This window comes from Pyrgilauda ruficollis, unplaced genomic scaffold, assembly GCF_017590135.1.
Source record: "Pyrgilauda ruficollis isolate IOZ18807 unplaced genomic scaffold, ASM1759013v1 scaffold18, whole genome shotgun sequence".
NCBI classification, from domain to species: domain Eukaryota; kingdom Metazoa; phylum Chordata; class Aves; order Passeriformes; family Passeridae; genus Pyrgilauda; species Pyrgilauda ruficollis.
Genome location: NW_024516984.1, coordinates 7,724,876 through 7,740,567, shown reverse-complemented (window position 1 = coordinate 7,740,567; position 15,692 = coordinate 7,724,876).

Below are 15,692 nucleotides of genomic sequence, written 5' to 3'. Positions count from 1 at the left end.
GGGTCTGTGTCTTCCCCAGTTCACGTGTGTGTGTGTGTGTGTGTGTGTGTGTTATCCACTAGGAAATCTCAGTCTTGATCAGCCAGATCCCAGGGAGCCCTGGGTTCAAGCTGGGGTATCAGGTGGCTGGAGGTCCATGCAGGTATTCAGGGGAACCTGTGAGACAAGTGTGCAAGCACTGTGTGTTTGCTTGTGAGCATCAAGTGGCAAGAGGGTCTGGGAGCAGGAGGAGCAGTCATGGAGCAGGTAAGGGGCCTTGATATCCAGGTGGGGGTACCAGGAAGACAGAGGGTGTCTGCCAGAACTCAGGACACTTGCAAATATGTGTATGTTTGTGAACTTACAGAGTGTTGTGTGTGTGCCTGCATTAGTGAATGCTTGTCTCCCCAGCTGAAAGAAACCATGGGACTTCTTGCATTAGTATTTTATGTGGGTTCTGTATGTATTTGCTGTTAGAAGCAGAATTGTGTAAGCAGCAATTTAGGGTACGTATTTAACCTTAGCTAGATTTTAGAATTTTGGAGAATAACCCTTTTGGACTTCCAGAAAAATTATTATATATCAAAGCAAAGGTTTGTTTAAAAGGATATGTTCTATCCACATGAAACCATAAGAACCAAGCTGATTGCCCTGCTCCTTCAACTGTGTAGCCTTCATGTTTTTGGGATCACAGGATTATTTTCTTAATGAAGGATCCTTCTTACTAAAGTTCAGCAGAAAGTCTTGGTTTGTGCCTCTTGTTAAATTTCTTGAATATTGGTAACCAAGCTCTCTAGTTGTTCATCCTCTGTGCTACTTTAATTAAAACATGATTATACCTCCATTCAACAATGAAACAATTAAAGTTAAGCAACATAAAAGAGAATATATGTGTTCTATTCCTGATTTTAGGAACATACAGAAAAAGAAAATCACTCTCCTTTTAATATGGATGTAATTTTTTGATGGGCATTTACCCCAGACACGGCGAGGTTTGCTTGTGTGCAAGTGACTGCATTTTAAAAGAAAGGAACTAATTTTCTTAGTGAATGTAGGAGGAAACAAAACTCAGCAATTTGGGATCACAGTGTTTTGGGCAGAACAATGGAGAAAAAGCAGTGGACAAACCTGAATTCTACAATTAAGGGTGATTTTTCTGGGGTACTGTCAAGGGAACTATAGCTGTGAATTATGACCTTTTTATAAATCCAGAATAAATTCAACTTGTTAAAATCAAGTGAGCATTACAGAGAGTTAAGCAATATGAAATAGGAGACCTATTGACAAAAATTAATTAGGCTCAGAAAAAGCATTTTTTACATAGGAATTAGGGCCTCTCTGAAACAACCTTCATAAAATATAGGAAACTATGTCTCCACAAGCATAATAGAAATAAAGGACATACATCATATGTGGCAAAATAATTATAAAATGTAACTTTATCACATGTGGCCAATGTTTCCAATTATTTCTGTAAAATAAAGCCATTTTTTTCCATTAATGATGTTGCAGATAACTCACTCAGAGGATCATTACTGGTGGTAGAACTCTCCATCTCTTTAATGAGGAGCTCACAGGCCTTGAAATGATACTGAAGTAATTATAAGATTGACTCAAAGTGGGAGTGAAAACTTCCGTGGAGACATATACCAAAGTAACATGGAATTGAAAAGTTCCCCAGAGAGTGAGCAAATGTAGGATGGCCTTAATGTGCTTTCAGTTCCTGCTGAATATTTAATTGCAAGTATATGTTGATAAACTGTTGCCAGTTTTTTCATTGGAAAGCACATAATTTTGTCACCCACGAGAAAAAATTATGAACAAGTGTAGAAGTGAAAAGGCTTGCATTTGACAGCAAAATAATAAAAATAACACTTTGCATTTGTTTACAGCAATTCAAGAATCTGAGTGGAGAGACATGTAAGCCTACCTTCTGTAATTTAGAATGCTTTTAGATCAGTAGAATAATTCACAGTAACAACCTATTGTTTTAATTAGTTTATTTCCTCTGTGTCTTTACATATAATCCTGGAATAAAATTCGTAAGTTTAACACATAGAGCAATAGTTGATGCCATGTCAAAGGTTTCACATGAATTTGTTTTCATTTCTGATATTGGTACTTAAAAACAAAGTAGAAACACGAAGGGAAACAGAGGATAGTAAATGAAATTGTTGAATAAAATGGTACTTAATTTATTCAGGAATTACTTGAGAGAACAGAAAATATGACACTGACGTACCATCAAGTCAGGCACATCAGTAAAAAATGCGCATAAAAGTGTGTTTGAAAGACAGACTGCACTTCATTTCTAACTATACATGTATAAACATGCAACAGACATAACACAATTTCCCCACAACAGTTTGTGACCACATCATATCAATATTTCTCGACTCCATTAAAGACCCTGTTGTAACCTTAAGAACATACCTAGTCTTTACTAGTCTAAGAATCTCCACCCTTTTCTGCCACCACACACAGCACTAGCCTTGTACCTTATTGGTTTAGGAAATGGAATTATCACATGAAGAATGTAAGCTTAGAGACTTTATTTGTATAAAGCAATTAAAATCTAAGTGAGAAAAAAATTACCTTGGACTACCTTCATGCTCTGTATAATAAAGAGGACCAGACCCTGCCTATGTACTGGTGTAAAATTTTAACAATATCAGAGCTTCCAAGATGGCCCAAGCTCCCTTCAAATGAACTGCCCACAGAGTGCAAAGCTCTCATAGCGTTACTCTGAATCAGAGCTATAATGTTGCACTGTGGGAATTAAATGAAGTGCATATCCATTCACTTTTATGAGAATACTGCAGGTGTTAGGTTTGGAAGGTTAAGTTTGAAATAGTATGCTGGTAAGTGATACTGCAATGACTAGACTTTCTGGTCAGCTAAGCAGGACAGCAATAGTAGGGGAGATTTTCCTCTTCAATCAAGAATTTGCAAGCCCAGCAATGCATGCAGGAGCAAAGATAAGTATACAGCCTCATTGTATGTGACCTCTTGGTAGCCTTAAGATGCAGTGCTGAACACTGCTCAGCTTGGGCCTAATTTACTGGGAATATTACTACAAGTTAAAATAGTGTCATGGGAAAGCTGAGGTGTCTGGTCCTTTACAATAAAGGCTGCTCTTATAAATCAGTGATAGTATCAGACATCTTATATTGTCATGGATTTTAAAAAATGCAATAAAAAGTATGCTTGAAAGAGTTAATGAGGGAATTCAAGAGCAATAAAAGATCACAAGACTAACCCTATAGTCCAGCCAAAGAAAATGGTGCTAAATTGTAACCAGGTGTTTTTATTTCCTGATTTACAAAGTGTTGCAAACTCAGCATTCTGCGCTAGAAAGGGCAAGATGCAGACTCACATACATAGAACATTCATTGGATTCACCTAGCCCTTATGAAACTTCTGACTTCCCAAACCAATTTCATCAATTCCAATTGATGTCCCAAAACATACTGAGGGAGCTGGCAGAAGAACTTGTCAAGACACTCTCCGTCATTTATCACCAGTCCTGATTAACCATGGAGATCACAGATGGCTGGAGGTTAGCCAGTGTGTCACCCAGGTCAAAAGGATGATCCAGGGAATTGCAGACCTCTCAGCCTGACCTTGATAGAGGGAAGGTTATGAAACAGGTTATCTTAAATGCAATCACACATCATGAACAATAAAAACACAGAATCAGGCCTAGACAGAGTGAGTTTAGGAAAGGCAGGTCCTGTCTGAACAACCTGATCTTTTTTTATGACCAGGAGACCTGCCTAGGGGATGAGGGAAAGGCTGTGGATGCTGTCTACCTTCAGTAAAGCCTTTGATACGGTCTCCCACAGCATTCTCCAAAACGGGCAGCCCACAGCTTGGACAGGTGCACTCTTCACTAGGTACAGAACTGGCTGGATGGCTGGGTCCAGGGAGTGGTCGTGTCAAAAGGATGATCCAGGGAATTGCAGACCTCTCAGCCTGACCTTGATAGAGGGAAGGTTATGAAACAGGTTATCTTAAATGCAATCACACATCATGAACAATAAAAACACAGAATCAGGCCTAGACAGAGTGAGTTTAGGAAAGGCAGGTCCTGTCTGAACAACCTGATCTTTTTTTATGACCAGGAGACCTGCCTAGGGGATGAGGGAAAGGCTGTGGATGCTGTCTACCTTCAGTAAAGCCTTTGATACGGTCTCCCACAGCATTCTCCAAAACGGGCAGCCCACAGCTTGGACAGGTGCACTCTTCACTAGGTACAGAACTGGCTGGATGGCTGGGTCCAGGGAGTGGTCGTTATTATTAAGTTAGTCCTGCTTAGTATCTTTCTTAATGATTTGGACCAGAGGATTGAGAGCACCTTTAGCAAGCTTTGCAGATGACTCAAAGTTGGACAGGGTGTTGATCTGCTGAAGGGAAGGAAGGTTCTGCAGAGGGATCTGGACAGGCTGGATTGAGAGGCTAAGGCCAAAGGTAAGAGGGTCCACAAAAGTGGCAAAGTGGGTCCACTTTCTTTTTTCTTTCTTTTTTTTTTTTTCTTTCTTTCTTTATTTTTTTTTTCTTCTTGATGTCTTTTTCAACATTAATGGTGCAATGATTTTAGGATTCTAAGACTCTTCAAAGTGATGACTAATAATCAAAACCTGTGATGACATGGGTCATCAGATAAATTGCATAATTTATTCCTTCATTAGTGTTGTGCAGTTTTGCATATTCAACTGTTTTGTCACATGGATAACTAAATTGTACTTCAGCCAGTGAATAAGAATACCTTTGCACAGTGTGACTCACTATCATCAGACTGGGTAATGTGCTGCAGTATCCATTCTCAAACTCCACTGAACTATTTTCAAAGGGCTTCTGGTATAAGAACAGAAGTACAGAAAGATTTCAGAAGACAGTTGATAAGACTTTCTTCTGTAGAAGCTGCAAAAAAAGCTCCCTTCAAATGAACTGCCCACAGAGTGCAAAGCTCTCATAGCGTTACTCTGAATCAGAGCTATAATGTTGCACTGTGGGAATTAAATGAAGTGCATATCCATTCACTTTTATGAGAATACTGCAGGTGTTAGGTTTGGAAGGTTAAGTTTGAAATAGTATGCTGGTAAGTGATACTGCAATGACTAGACTTTCTGGTCAGCTAAGCAGGACAGCAATAGTAGGGGAGATTTTCCTCTTCAATCAAGAATTTGCAAGCCCAGCAATGCATGCAGGAGCAAAGATAAGTATACAGCCTCATTGTATGTGACCTCTTGGTAGCCTTAAGATGCAGTGCTGAACACTGCTCAGCTTGGGCCTAATTTACTGGGAATATTACTACAAGTTAAAATAGTGTCATGGGAAAGCTGAGGTGTCTGGTCCTTTACAATAAAGGCTGCTCTTATAAATCAGTGATAGTATCAGACATCTTATATTGTCATGGATTTTAAAAAATGCAATAAAAAGTATGCTTGAAAGAGTTAATGAGGGAATTCAAGAGCAATAAAAGATCACAAGACTAACCCTATAGTCCAGCCAAAGAAAATGGTGCTAAATTGTAACCAGGTGTTTTTATTTCCTGATTTACAAAGTGTTGCAAACTCAGCATTCTGCGCTAGAAAGGGCAAGATGCAGACTCACATACATAGAACATTCATTGGATTCACCTAGCCCTTATGAAACTTCTGATTTCCCAAACCAATTTCATCAATTCCAATTGATGTCCCAAAACATACTGAGGGAGCTGGCAGAAGAACTTGTCAAGACACTCTCTGTCATTTATCACCAGTCCTGATTAACCATGGAGATCACAGATGGCTGGAGGTTAGCCAGTGTGTCACCCAGGGTCAAAAGGATGATCCAGGGAATTGCAGACCTCTCAGCCTGACCTTGATAGAGGGAAGGTTATGAAACAGGTTATCTTAAATGCAATCACACATCATGAACAATAAAAACACAGAATCAGGCCTAGACAGAGTGAGTTTAGGAAAGGCAGGTCCTGTCTGAACAACCTGATCTTTTTTTATGACCAGGAGACCTGCCTAGGGGATGAGGGAAAGGCTGTGGATGCTGTCTACCTTCAGTAAAGCCTTTGATACGGTCTCCCACAGCATTCTCCAAAACGGGCAGCCCACAGCTTGGACAGGTGCACTCTTCACTAGGTACAGAACTGGCTGGATGGCTGGGTCCAGGGAGTGGTGGTTATTATTAAGTCAGTCCTGCTTAGTATCTTTCTTAATGATCTGGACCAGAGGATTGAGAGCACCTTTAGCAAGCTTTGCAGATGACTCAAAGTTGGACAGGGTGTTGATCTGCTGAAGGGAAGGAAGGTTCTGCAGAGGGATCTGGACAGGCTGGATTGAGAGGCTTATTATTAAGTTAGTCCTGCTTAGTATCTTTCTTAATGATCTGGACCAGAGGATTGAGAGCACCTTTAGCAAGCTTTGCAGATGACTCAAAGTTGGACAGGGTGTTGATCTGCTGAAGGGAAGGAAGGTTCTGCAGAGGGATCTGGACAGGCTGGATTGAGAGGCTAAGGCCAAAGGTAAGAGGGTCCACAAAAGTGGCAAAGTGGGTCCACTTTCTTTTTTCTTTCTTTTTTTTTTTTTCTTTCTTTCTTTATTTTTTTTTTCTTCTTGATGTCTTTTTCAACATTAATGGTGCAATGATTTTAGGATTCTAAGACTCTTCAAAGTGATGACTAATAATCAAAACCTGTGATGACATGGGTCATCAGATAAATTGCATAATTTATTCCTTCATTAGTGTTGTGCAGTTTTGCATATTCAACTGTTTTGTCACATGGATAACTAAATTGTACTTCAGCCAGTGAATAAGAATACCTTTGCACAGTGTGACTCACTATCATCAGACTGGGTAATGTGCTGCAGTATCCATTCTCAAACTCCACTGAACTATTTTCAAAGGGCTTCTGGTATAAGAACAGAAGTACAGAAAGATTTCAGAAGACAGTTGATAAGACTTTCTTCTGTAGAAGCTGCAAAAAAATTGTAAAAGAATTGAGCACTAAAATTCTCCGTAGATAAGACTTTTCCTTATTTGAAATTGCACTGAACTTTCTTTGTTATCCTTTATGGCATAGTGAGTATTTTCTTTCCATTTAAACTGCTCAGGAGTTAAAAACCATTAAAACAAAGACATCTTTACTCCCATCTTGGCAACCCCACCTTGTTGCCTAGCCTGGATGGACTTAGGTCTCCTATATATCCTGAGTAATATTTGATAGGCCTGTGCTTGTGACCTGGCAAATGTATGGCATATCAGTAAACATCAAACTCCCAGGTTATGAACCATGGTTTGTACCAAAGTCAGGCAGACATCTGATTGTAATGGAAGGTTGGACACCTACAGTTTGATTCAGTCAGCTCCTTACAGCCCATGTAGACATAAAGAACTGTAAGTGTGTTAAGGGTGGACTGACTTCCCAGGGCATGACACAAAAAAAAATCATCTGCGCAATAGATGCCTTCTGATTCCTCAGAAGCTCCAAGTTTTCCAAGATAACTTGACAAGTCTGCCAGCTATGGTACAGCATTTTCAGGGTATCTATACTATTCTGAAGCACTACCTAGAAACCGTGGCATCCTGCAACATCTCTCATGGCACTATCACCACTTGTAAGCAAATTAATCAAGCCTTTAATTACTGTACCTCAGTGGAATATTTAATGTAGCTTCTCAGCCCTTTCAAGGGATAAAATTGTTTAGGCCATGTTCAGAAGCACATCTGTAAATAGAAACTTCAAAGAAAAAAACCCAAACAATCCCTTAACAGACATTAGATATCAGCTGGAAAGCAGTTCAAGTGAAGTAATATTTCATTTATCTCTCATTTGTTTCTCAAATTTTTATGAGATTGGATTCTTTAGACCAAAACATGTGCATTGGCTACACAGAAAGATATAGACAGTTTTGCACTATTAGAAATTTGGCTTCCATTTGGTTTCCTTCTGACAAAGGAATATTGTTCTGTTCATATTAAGGGAAAGATCAAGTAAGAAGAAGATATTTATTGGGGTATTAAGGAGCTGATTCAGTCCAAACACATTTTTGAACTGAATCCTGAAACTTCATATTTTTTGCCATCTTCATGCTGTGAATACAGTATTGGTATGAAACAAGCTTATTAATTTCATTGTTTTAACATCTGTCAAATTGCGACAACTCTTGGCCATTAATCAAGAATAAAAATGTTTGATATACTGGGTAAATAAAGTTCATTCAGAAACCTATGAGTTTTTGAGTACTTGGAAAAAATGGGGTTTTTTGTACATTAAAAAAGTGATATTTGGGCAAATTGAAGTCCAGCATCTTATCTTTTTAAATTTATTTTCATTACTTAGCCTTCAGCATGTGGAAAAAAATTAATGTAATTTTCTTACCAAATATAAGCAAAAAAAAAATTACAGACATAAGGGTTGTTTAGATTCTTACAAAAACATAATGAAAACAAAGAATTCCACAGTCTTGAGTAAAGTCTGCCATATGTTCCTTCACACAGCATCTGTCTTCTCAAATTAAACGCACTTTAGTTAGGAATCCTGAATGCTTCAAAATAAGCATTTTATAATTTAAGAATACTGCTAATCTCTTTAGTTTTCTTGTCCTTTCATTGTTTACCTGAGAGCTATAAATTACAGAAGAACCACTTTTATAATTTTTTTAAGATAGATGACTTTACACAGCAAATGATCTTGAAATAAACTCTCTTTAATCAATGTAACTAACTGGGTTTTGGTTTTTCTTTTTATTTGGCTGAATTTTTCAAGCTTGAATTTTTCAGCTTGAGCAGCATTTACATGTTATGAAAGCATACTTCTTAGCAGTAATATCTGCAGAAGTGCGACTGCAGTTTCTTTCAGAGGATCACATTCTTTGCAAACAAGCTAATGCTAAACTTTTTCCGTGAAGGGTCTTCCTTTTAGGGAAATTTAGGTTTCTATTGGATGTCTTCAAAATAAGGACTATCAGGAAAGGACAAAATATAATCCTGAAAAACTGTTTGGGAACATCAATGGGCTGATAGCACATTTGTTTGTAATTCCAGGTAGTATTTAATGAAGGCATACATGTGTGTTAGGAAGGCATACATGTGTGTTAGGATGCTACATGCATTGTAAGCATCATTTATTGTAGTGGGAAATTCTTCAAATAAAATTATGCCTGTGAAGCACCACAATTTTTATAGTACACTTTTAAATTGCAGAACCAACTTATTCCTTCTTTTTGCTGATGTCATCCCTCATGACCTTTTGCATCTATATGAATACAAAGTCTGTGCTTTGCAGCATTAGTCAGGAGCACAAGGAGGTCACAACCTCTCTCTCTTTCTCAGTCCTTCTTGATAATCCCTGTCTGATCAAATAAAATATAAATCTCTATGGCAAAGTACATAAGACAAGACCTAATGGGGCATAATAAACATTCCTCCTATAAGCAAATCATTCTATAATTTTGCACTGAAGGTTTTCTTTGTGTCCTCCCCTTGATCATCTGTCTCAAGATGTTGTCAGAGACAAACTATAGGATTAGGCATTTTTTAAATTGCTGTGCACCATGCATTAAAAAAGGAAGTTCTTCACATGGCTACTCCTGCTGTTTTGAATAAATATGTTTTTTGTCCATTTGAATAAATATCACCATTGTTTGACTATGTATATTGTGATTACTTGTTTATTGATGAGAAACCTCAAATATCTGTTGACATTCAGGGAACTAGCATCAGCTTCAGACAGTACTCCTCACATCAAAATTTTAAGGAAATATTTACACTGAATGAATTAAAAGCAAATTTAATGCAGATTTATTCAACTACAAGTATTTAGATTATAAGGACTGGTTCAAATATCTGGAGATCTATCACTTCATCCTGCTAGCTCTAGAAGAGGCAAGAAAATTCTAACATTTAAATACAATTAAAAATCTAGATTTTATGCAAATGAGGAATGGAATACCAAAGAAGCAATACCACTATTTGAAATAAACAAAAAAAAAATCCTTGTTTGTTATATTTTTTGCTATATTTGATTCTAATGAGACTTTAAAATAGTCAGATAGGCATAGATCAAACATGTTTCTGAAAATCAATGCTAATTGGTTAACTTTTTTCTCAATGCTTAAAATAATAATGAACTGCGTTTTAATGTTTTTAATTCCCAAGAAAAGACTTATAGTAGGATGCATATATCAAGATATGAATAGGCTTTCATCCATCAAAAGCACTCAAAACAAGTCCTGAAAGTAAAAGTTTACAATATAGTAACTCTAGACATTAAAGGCTACAACTGAGAATTAAATAGAGGGATGATAAAGTCTGCAAGACACTGAACAGGATAGACTACCCTGATTAAGACAGAGCACATAATTAATCTTTATGGTGGTCTGGAATTCTTCAAGTAAGATTCAATAAAAAACAATGGCTGAGTATTTACACACCTTCAGAAGATCGGTCTTCAAAAATCCAGACGTGCTTAAGCAGACTGTTTGTCCATATATTATAACTGCTGACTGGACTGACTTCCTTGGGACTACAGGACTGTTGCACATTCCCAGGAGTATAGTGCTTAATTACATTTTGGGGTTTGGCTCCAGAAATCAATTGTTACAAAAGGGTAGCTTTCATTTACTGACAAACATCTTATTACACAACACATGCTCTGTCAGTTACTCGCCTTTACACTTCCTATTCCTGGGAATGGACTCCTTACCCCAGCATCTTGTTGTTTTGGGTTTGTTGGGGTTTGTTTTTTTTTTTTTTTCCTTTTACTAAAAAATGCAGTATTTAATAATTCTCAATTTTTGAGTCATGTGATAAAAACTCATCTGCACACTCACAAAGGAGCATAGACACACAATAATGTCCCTGAGCTCAAAGCAATCCCCTGCCCTGGATGGTGCAGTCACTTGAGCCAACATTTCATCACAGGCCCATCTCCACAAACTTAAATGAGAACAGAGACATCATTGTAGCAGGCAGGGAACCCAAATTAAGACCTCAGAGGACATAACATCCTACCTGAGACCCTCCCAGATATGTCCTAGAAGAAGCTCAACCTCAGTGTACAGGCGTGAAACCCACCAAGATGAGTCAGGGAGAGAGGAGTAGTGGGAGTGACTGGGTAGGTTGGATCTAAGCCCAGCTGATGGAGGGATTTATGTACAAACATATAGACAAATTAGCAGACCTTGATCCCACTCAGGCCGAGGGGGGAGTAGAATGAGGCCATAAATGCTCTCTGTTTCTAAATGAGAGCTCAGTTTCTGTCTCTGTGTACCTTGTTGTGTAAAAGCATATGAGGGATGTATACATGTGCTGTCTTTGTGTGGCCTTGTTTCTTGTTGGAACTGAGACTATGGAGCCTCAGCAGATTTGACTCTGCTGGCTGCTAGATTCTGCCCTATTCACTAACACTGGTTTTTGGAATTGCCCTATTATCTATATTTTTATAATAACCTGTCACTAATCCTTTGAGAGGCTTGTACTGTCATTTGGATTGGATTGTTACTGTTGAAATGTTACTGCTGCAATCACAAGCTCTGTTTTCTTCCCTAGCCTGCTCTCCTAGAGTTAAGCTCCTTGAATTTCTCTGCTATTTGACTGTGCTTCTCTCACACAAAATAGAAACCTCCAGGTTTCTTGTACCCTTCTTTTCTGGAAGCTGAAGCAGATATTTGATGCTCTGGTACACCATTTTGTTTATTAGCCAGCTGACATGAAAATATAAAATTACATCAAAGCAACAGAGTACTGTGGAAGAGAAAGTAGTGGTTTATTCTTTTTATTGCTGAACTAAAAGGCCTGAGCAAAGCTTCCTTCCAAGACTACAGAAAAATTATCTCCTGTGTGGAAAATAACTGCAAAAATACTGCATTTAATTAGTGTGTGGGAAGGCTTTACAGCAAATATGTTTGAGAAGGAATGAAAATTCTTTTCACCAGGTTGCAAGCAACTCCTCGGTTTCAACTTTTATAATTAATTATGACTGAAATTATGTGTTTTATAAGCCCCAGCTCTATTTTATTGGTTTCTACTACTACTGTCTGTGGGTGGATACCTTTCGTGGTAAAGGATATGTTTTCTGCTTACCTAGACTTCTATTTCAGCTTTCAGGTGTCCTTGCCATATTGCATTATTTATTCAAGAGAAAAAGATTAAGATTTTCCCTTGAAGAGTTTTAAATAACTTGTTAAAAACTGAGTTATTTTCTTTCTTTCCCTTTATGTTTTTGGCTTCATATTGCTATTTGTAAGTACTTTGCTCCATAGAGGTTTCTCTATTATAAAATGAAATTTAATTTTGGTATACACTTTTCCATTCAACCATCATCTTAGGAATTCACATTTATGTCACTTATATTGTTATATATTCAATTCTAGGCTTTCTTTTTTCTCTTGAGCCCAATTACCACTGAAAGAAAATATATATGTTAGGAAGTGGGACTTTTTGAAAGTGTCCTGTCAGCTATATGGAGAAGGGCCATTTTGTTTTTGTTTTTTTTTTTTTTCCTTTTACTAAAAAATGTAGTATTTAATAATTCTCAATTTTTGAGTCATGTGATAAAAACTCATCTGCACACTCACAAAGGAGCATAGACACACAATAACGTCCCTGAGCTCAAAGCAATCCCCTGCCCTGGATGGTGCAGTCACTTGAGCCAACATTTCATCACAGGCCCATCTCCACAAACTTAAATGAGAACAGAGACATCATTGTAGCAGGCAGGGAACCCAAATTAAGACCTCAGAGGACATAACATCCTACCTGAGACCCTCCCAGATATGTCCTAGAAGAAGCTCAGCCTCAGTGTACAGGCGTGAAACCCACCAAGATGAGTCAGGGAGAGAGGAGTAGTGGGAGTGACTGGGTAGGTTGGATCTAAGCCCAGCTGATGGAGGGATTTATGTACAAACATATAGACAAATTAGCAGACCTTGATCCCACTCAGGCCGAGGGGGGAGTAGAATGAGGCCATAAATGCTCTCTGTTTCTAAATGAGAGCTCAGTTTCTGTCTCTGTGTACCTTGTTGTGTAAAAGCATATGAGGGATGTATACATGTGCTGTCTTTGTGTGGCCTTGTTTCTTGTTGGAACTGAGACTATGGAGCCTCAGCAGATTTGACTCTGCTGGCTGCTAGATTCTGCCCTATTCACTAACACTGGTTTTTGGAATTGCCCTATTATCTATATTTTTATAATAACCTGTCACTAATCCTTTGAGAGGCTTGTACTGTCATTTGGATTGGATTGTTACTGTTGAAATGTCACTGCTGCAATGCTCTGTTCTCTTTCCTAGTCTGCTCTCCTAGAGTTAAGCTCCTTGAATTCCTCTGCTATTTGACTGTGCTTCTCTCACACAAAATAGAAACCTCCAGGTTTCTTGTACCCTTCTTTTCTGGAAGCTGAAGCAGATATTTGATGCTCTGGTACACCATTTTGTTTATTAGCCAGCTGACATGAAAATATAAAATTACATCAAAGTGACAGAGTACTGTGGAAGATAAAGTAGTGGTTTATTCTTTTTATTGCTGAACTAAAAGGCCTGAGCAAAGCTTCCTTCCAAGACTACAGAAAAATTATCTCCTGTGTGGAAAATAACTGCAAAAATACTGCATTTAATTAGTGTGTGGGAAGGCTTTACAGCAAATATGTTTGAGAAGGAATGAAAATTCTTTTCACCAGGTTGCAAGCAACTCCTCGGTTTCAACTTTTATAATTAATTATGACTGAAATTATGTGTTTTATAAGCCCCAGCTCTATTTTATTGGTTTCTACTACTACTGTCTGTGGGTGGATACCTTTCGTGGTAAAGGATATGTTTTCTGCTTACCTAGACTTCTATTTCAGCTTTCAGGTGTCCTTGCCATATTGCATTATTTATTCAAGAGAAAAAGATTAAGATTTTCCCTTGAAGAGTTTTAAATAACTTGTTAAAAACTGAGTTATTTTCTTTCTTTCCCTTTATGTTTTTGGCTTCATATTGCTATTTGTAAGTACTTTGCTCCATAGAGGTTTCTCTATTATAAAATGAAATTTAATTTTGGTATACACTTTTCCATTCAACCATCATCTTAGGAATTCACATTTATGTCACTTATATTGTTATATATTCAATTCTAGGCTTTCTTTTTTCTCTTGAGCCCAATTACCACTGAAAGAAAATATATATGTTAGGAAGTGGGACTTTTTGAAAGTGTCCTGTCAGCTATATGGAGAAGGGCCAATCCACTGCAGGTTTTATATATGTTCAAATAAATTCATGTGTGTGTGTGTGTGTGTGTGTGTGTATAGATACTTGTGTATGTAAAAGGAATGTAGGAGGTGTAGAAGAGTGAAAACAGGAGTCAGTAAAGATAAATGACAGGAAATAATATGTATGTTTGTGTGGGAAGAGAAGAATGAGTATGAGGTGGGGGAGGAAGAGGCTAATATTTCAGTCTTTGGTTTTGAAAGTTTCTCCTGAGCAAGCAGATGCTCTTTCTCTTGCTATCAGCAGGGATCTGAGTACATACAATGTGCAGACCTGATCTGACAGGTTGGGAAAGAAGCCGAACAGTTGAATTAAGTGATGTTAATGAAGGGGAAAAAGGTCCTTTTATCTTGACTCATAAATCTAGTTCCTTCCTCATCTGTACAAAGCAGCCAGTTTCAGGAATCCCTTCATCTGGGCTTGCTGCTTGCAGCTCATATTGCTGTTTCCTCATTAATGCTGGAGTTAGAAACATGAAGGTTCCCAGTGTAAAGCATACTTTCCTAATGTACGGCACCTATGCTAGAAATAAATGTTTGTTTACATGACAGCATGAGAATTTTAATACATACCACAAGCATTCTACAAAATACTTGTATTTAGCAGAATACCCTACATTATACCTCAGCAAAGTTAATCAAGGACTACTGCTTTTCATGCCAAAATGAATATTTTTTCTTGAAATACTAATAACTTTTCTACTTCTGTTCTTTGGGCAGAAGTTTGCACAATTATCAAACATTTTTGCTTTGCCTTCTTGCTAAGAAAATGAAATCTGGAACACAGCTGAAGGAAAAGAAAGGCTCAGGGTTTTAAGACAAAACAAAAGACAGAAAGCTTAATACTATTAATTTTCATGTAGTTTTAGCATAACATGCACCTGAAACTGAGAAACAGAAGTTGACACTCTATGGGGATAGACATAAAAAACCAGAATTTAAGCTGTTGTGAGAATCATAAGTAAATTCTCCAAAGCTTATGCAAAGCAGCATACACAGTTGTAGCAATTTTGCCCTGTGACCATAAAAAGAATTATTTTTTTGTCAATAGGTTCTAATCAAATAGTACAACAAACTCAGGATTTGAGAGTGAGCTGTTCAAGATGCAAGTATTGTTACGTGATGAATTGTCAAAACCTAAAACATATAACTGAATCCTCACTATGGATGAAAAGTAGTTCCCAAGTTGGGCTGAAATCATGGAGGAGCCAATAAGCTTGTGATTATAACACCACCAGGAGCAGTGTCAATTATAAAACTTGCTTTAACAGTGTGCTCTCCATCTGTGCCCATCTGTTCTTGGTATTTCACAATCATTATTCTTATTGCTCTGCCAAGACCCCAGAGAGGTAAGAAAATACTATTCTCACTCTAACTAATGCAACCTGTCCAGCATTGTGCAGAGTTCCTACAGTTAAGGCAGGAATTTTCAGTATTTCTGAATCCAGTCTTATGGCATAAACACGGAAAGG